The sequence below is a fragment of the Sapajus apella genome, unplaced genomic scaffold, assembly GCF_009761245.1.
Source record: "Sapajus apella isolate SASKATOON/1434 unplaced genomic scaffold, GSC_monkey_1.0 scaffold53, whole genome shotgun sequence".
In the NCBI taxonomy this organism is placed as follows: Eukaryota; Metazoa; Chordata; class Mammalia; order Primates; family Cebidae; genus Sapajus; species Sapajus apella.
The window spans coordinates 364,237-369,543 of NW_022436993.1; positions in this window are offsets into that span (position 1 = coordinate 364,237).

The following is a 5,307-nucleotide window of genomic DNA, read 5'->3' on the forward strand; positions in this document are numbered from 1 at the left end:
TGAAAACAAAGATCTGGGAATCTCATAAGAATCTGGGGAGATGCCTGATAGAAGATAGGGGAGTTAAGGGGTGTCAGCTGCATTTCTATCGCATGAACATTTTTTCAGTTAGGATCATTGTGCATTACATATGATAAAATGATTGAGATCAGGAACTTTGATATAAGACTTGCTTTTTCAAATTTCAGTTTCATTGCTTAGTAACTCAAACAAATGACTTATGCTCTTTGAGCCTCACTTTCCTCATCAGTAAAATGGAAAACAAATATTAGATCCTAACTCACAGAGCTGTTATAAGAGTTAAATGGCCAATACACTTACTAGGTACCCACAAAGTTAAAAATTTAAAATGATAAAAAAAGAGGACAGGCATGGTGGCTCACACCTGTAATCTCAGTACTTTGGGAGGCCCAGGAGGGCAGATCATAAGGTCAGGAGTTCGAGACCAGCCTGGCCAACATGGTGAAGCCCCATCTTTACTAAAAATACTTAGCCAGGCGTGATGAAGAGTGCTACTTGGAAAGCTGAGACAGAAGAATTGCTTGAACCCGGGAGGCGGAGGGTGCTGTGAGTCGAGATGGCACCAGTACACTCCAGCCTGGGCAACAGAGCAAGACTCCATATCAAACAAAAAAATTTTTTTTAGTTAGAAAAAAAATTAAATGACCACATGATATGCACATACTATGGCACTTTACACAAATTAAACGCTCAGTTAATGCTAGCTATTATTATTATTGCTACTGCTGCTTCTAAGGTTAGACTTAACTCAGGGCTGCTCAGGAGAGCATGCCAACAGTGATCACGCGCCCCATTTAGAAACTTGCTGAGAATGAGCAAATGGGAGATCAGTTCCCACTTCTGATTTAACAGTCCCTAGAAGAGTGACCCCTCCTCCCATTCTGTATCAGAACTGGAGGCTGTGCGTGAAGAAGCACACAGCCAAGAAATCACAAAGAAGGCAGAACCCCAGTCAAAGGGTAGGGCCACTTTGATGCCTATCTTGAATGCTCAAATGAACTTCTGTGACCTAACTCATCCTTGAACATTTTTGTTTTCTTTTTTTATTAGAGTTGGAGTCGGGGTCTTACTCTGTCACCCAGGCTAGAGTGCAGTGGTGTAATCACCCCTCACTGCAGCCTTGAACTCCTGGGCTCCAGCCAGCCTCCCACTTCAGCCTCCCAAGTAGCTGGAACTACAGGCATGTGCCAGCATGCTAAGCTGCTGGGGTTTTTTGGTTTTGGTTTTGTTTTAGAGAAGGGATCCAAACAAAGGATTTAAAATGTTTGCTCGGAACAGACAATTCATGGCCCAAAGGGAACAGATGCCTCAAGAAAGATTCAGGTCGTAAGAATAGGGAGTGTTGGGAGACAGAGATGCATCAGGATTTTTCCTTTTTTCTCTTAGAAATAGGCCTCATTTCTGTTTTAACGAACCTGGAATTCAGCATGCTTCATTAGATTGTGTAAATTAATCTTAATATCCCAGACAAATCCAGAAGCTGTTATATAACAAAGTCATTTATTTTAACATGTTGATACACTCACCCACACCATACACAGAAGAACCACAATTTTTTCAAGCTATCAATGATGGCCATTAGAAACCAGAGAATTCAGTTAATCCTTGACACAAGCCAAGTGGTTTAAAGTCGATTTAGAGATGTAATATACATTTTCATTACTTATAAAACAAACTTTTAGGGTTTTTTGTTTTTGTTGTTTTGAGACAGAGTCTTGCTCTGTCATCCAGGCTGGAGTGCAGTGGTGGGATCAGTTCACTGCAACCTGCCTCCCAGCTTCAAGTGATTCTCCTGTCTCAGCCCCCTGAGTAGGTGGGATTACAGGCTAATTTTTTTTATTTTTAGCAGAGACGGAGTTTCACCATGTTGACCAGGCTGGTCTCGAATTCTTGTTCTCAGGTGATCTGCCTGCCTTGGCCTCCCGAAGTGCTGCAATTATAGGCATAAGCCACAGTGCCCAGCCAAACTTTTAGGTTTTTTATTTTTTGTTTTCAAACTCGTGTGGCAGGCAGCACTCTTCCCAACTGGCTCAAGACTGACTTTGGCTGGGTGCAGTGGCTCACGCCTATAATCCCAGCACTCTGGGGGGCCAAGGGGGGAGGATTGCTTGGGCCCAGAAGTTCGAGACCAGCTCAGGCTACATAGTGAGACCCTGACTCTACTAAGCAAAAATACAAAAATTAGCCAAATGTGGTGACACATTCCCATAGTCTCTGCTCCTCGGCAGGCTGAGTCAAGAGGATGGCTTGAGCCCAAGAGATCAAGGCTACAGTGAGCCAAGATTGTGCCACTGCACTCCAGCTTGGGCTACAGAGCGAGACTGTTTCAAAAAAAAAAAAAGAAGAGAGAGAAAGGCTGCTATAGAAATAATGTTCCTAAACTTAGATTTTTTAAAGCCTTTAGACAGATCCTTGAGACGACCAGGAACCAAGGGCCCACTTGAGTCAAGTTGTTAAGTGTTAGGAGAGGTTCAAACTAAACACTTATTAACTAAATTGTTAAGTTGGGGGATAAGATCCCACTTAAAGAGGTGGTACTTTGACTGTTTGAGCACCAACAAGGAAATGCTGTAATACCTTAGTCATATTTGCTATCTGGGAAAATAATAACTGAATATATGTTTACCGATAGAAGTAAGTTCTCTGAAGAATGACAGAATGAGTGTCATTTTCTAAATATTAAACTCCTTAGGCCTGGGGGAGTATTTCTAATGACAAAGGACTTGCTGTTGGTTTTGTATTAGTATGTACTAATAACGAGTTTTCAGAGAGTAGAAGCGTTGAGCACTGTTTGACTAAACTCCTTCTGAAGAGTTCAGTGTACACAAACTGCTCATTAACAAGAGCAGAAAGATCCCTGGAGGTAAAATTTGGATTTCAGAAATGTGATTTTGATTATATTTGGAGCCAAAGCACAGTAGGAACGCATATCAGATTACAAGAGAGAGATAAGATTTGAAATTCAATTACTGGCCATAAACAGTTCATGGGTACACGCTCCAAGGATCAATCAAACGAATAAAATGACGACAACTTGGAATCATGCTATTATCAGAATAGGGTATCTGAGGAACGCTGCACTCTCACTGAGAGCTTCCATGGAAGATTAATTATTCTGAATATAAGTAATTCTAGAAATGGTGTTTAAAGGAAGCTGGTCTATGGTGGAAGATGGCTTGTCATTCTTGACCACTGTAAATGTTTCTGAAACTCCCTTTTGTAGGGAAGTTTTATAATTTATACACTCAAGGTGTCTGTGTTTTGTGATGGAACACAGGACAAGCAGACATAGAAATGATGCGTAGATGAGTGATATACACAGAGAGACCTCACTGCCTGGAGCTCAGCGGGGATGCCAAAATTATAACAGCTCTCAAGAAACTGACAATCGTGCTCAGAAAACAAAACATACACAGGCAATAACTAGTTTTCTAATAATCAAAGAACAATCTATCAGAATCTCAGCATCTGAGAGGCAGATGAGAAATTAGAGTTGATAGACTAAATCCTTGACAGATGAAGAAGAAATAAAGATATTAAAAGACAAGGCAGAAACTCATATTTAATGAGTAACTACAGGTAAGGCGGACCCCAGGCAGGTCTCCTTATACATATCTCACTGAACACTCGACAGCTCTGCGAGACATGTGGATTATCATCCTTCCTTTGACAAAGGAAAGGACAGAGGGTCTGAGAGTTGAAGGTAAGTCACATGGCTAAGAAGCCGGATCAGGGACCGGACCCGGGTTCCATTGCCTGTGTCAGTGGTTTTCCCCAAACAATGCAAGGGGTACTAAGTGCCAGGTCTAACACCTGGTAACAACATGGCTATGTATGTTTGAACTCAGAGGAGGCAAATCTGAGAAATCTTCACAAGAAAGCTGGAATTGAACTAAGACGTACAAAGAACATAACCCAGAAATGTCTTAAGAATAAAGTCAGCAGTAGCTGAGATAGTTTCTACCGCCAGTGTGTGTCTGTTTCACCCATAAGGGGGCATCTTCTCCAGGGCTAGGCGTAGGTCTTGCTTTCCGTGGCATTTTCAGTGCCAGCCCTCATACCTGGACCTTGGTACACTGAGCAAGTGTCTGTTGAAATATTAAATGCAGAGAGACTTGGGGATGACAGGGGCAACCCATTGTGAATAGGCTGAGGAACAGAGGGCAGATGTTGCCTAAACGAACAGCGAAGAAACTGGGAATATGAAATTTAACAGATTTATCCAATTATGGTGTCCCTTCTGCCGCCCTTCTGTCCCCCATGGGTAGCTGACCTCTCACCTTGGCTAGAAGATTATTTTCTCTTTTAGAGTTGCTGAGCAAAGGTCACATCATTAGCCCCAAGGTTGAGGATGACTTCTCCCTCCTAAGTCCTCAGAAAGCCAGTATGAAGGTGGACCCAGGGTCTGAGGCCACACTAGCGAGAGGGAGCAGAAAAAGACCCTGGACACACCATTACCAACAAACCTGTCAATTGCAGAACTTCGGCTGGCAATGTTCTTGGCTGTGGGGTGAGGAGAGAGTTGGAGGAGACAGACAGAAAGGTGCCAGTGAATCAATTTTAGTTTTGACAAACACTGCATGGAGACATATCAATAACGGTGGGGCAGAAGATTAGTTAAGAAAAAGTTTTAAATGGAGAAGTTAATCTATTATATCAGATAATCTATTAGAGCAGCAGCACGATCTCAGCTCACTGCAACCTCGGCCTCCTGAGTTCAGGCGATTCTCCTGCCTCAGCCTCCCAAGTAGCTGGGATTACAGGCATGTGCCACCATCCAGCTAATTTTTGTGTTTTTAGTAAAAAAAAAACTCATTTCGTGTGTAAATGAAGATAAATGAAATCTCTCAATAGAACAGTGCTGGCTATCATCTAAATTTCAGATTTTGCCTTTTTCTCTTAAACATGTTTAGTTGTGTAATACATCAGCAATTCATAAAAAATAAGAAAAACAATGAATTCGTCCACTGGATCTAAGAAGTGTTATCCTTACCACAATCTTTCTTTTAGTGACCTTTTTATTTTTTGAGAAAGGAAATATTTTAGTGTCAGCTAAAGCATTCCCATTTTATCATTCACCATCTATCATCAGAGACAGACAGTAACTGACTATATTTTTGTATTTTATAGACATGGAAGGGTAAGCAATACATAGTAACATTTGAACATCTTTAAATGTACAGATGTGGTGAATTACATTAAAAGGATTTCGTAATGTAAACCATTCTGCAACATTAGGATAAACACTAACTGATCAAAAATGTATTATTTAAATATTTTGATAGA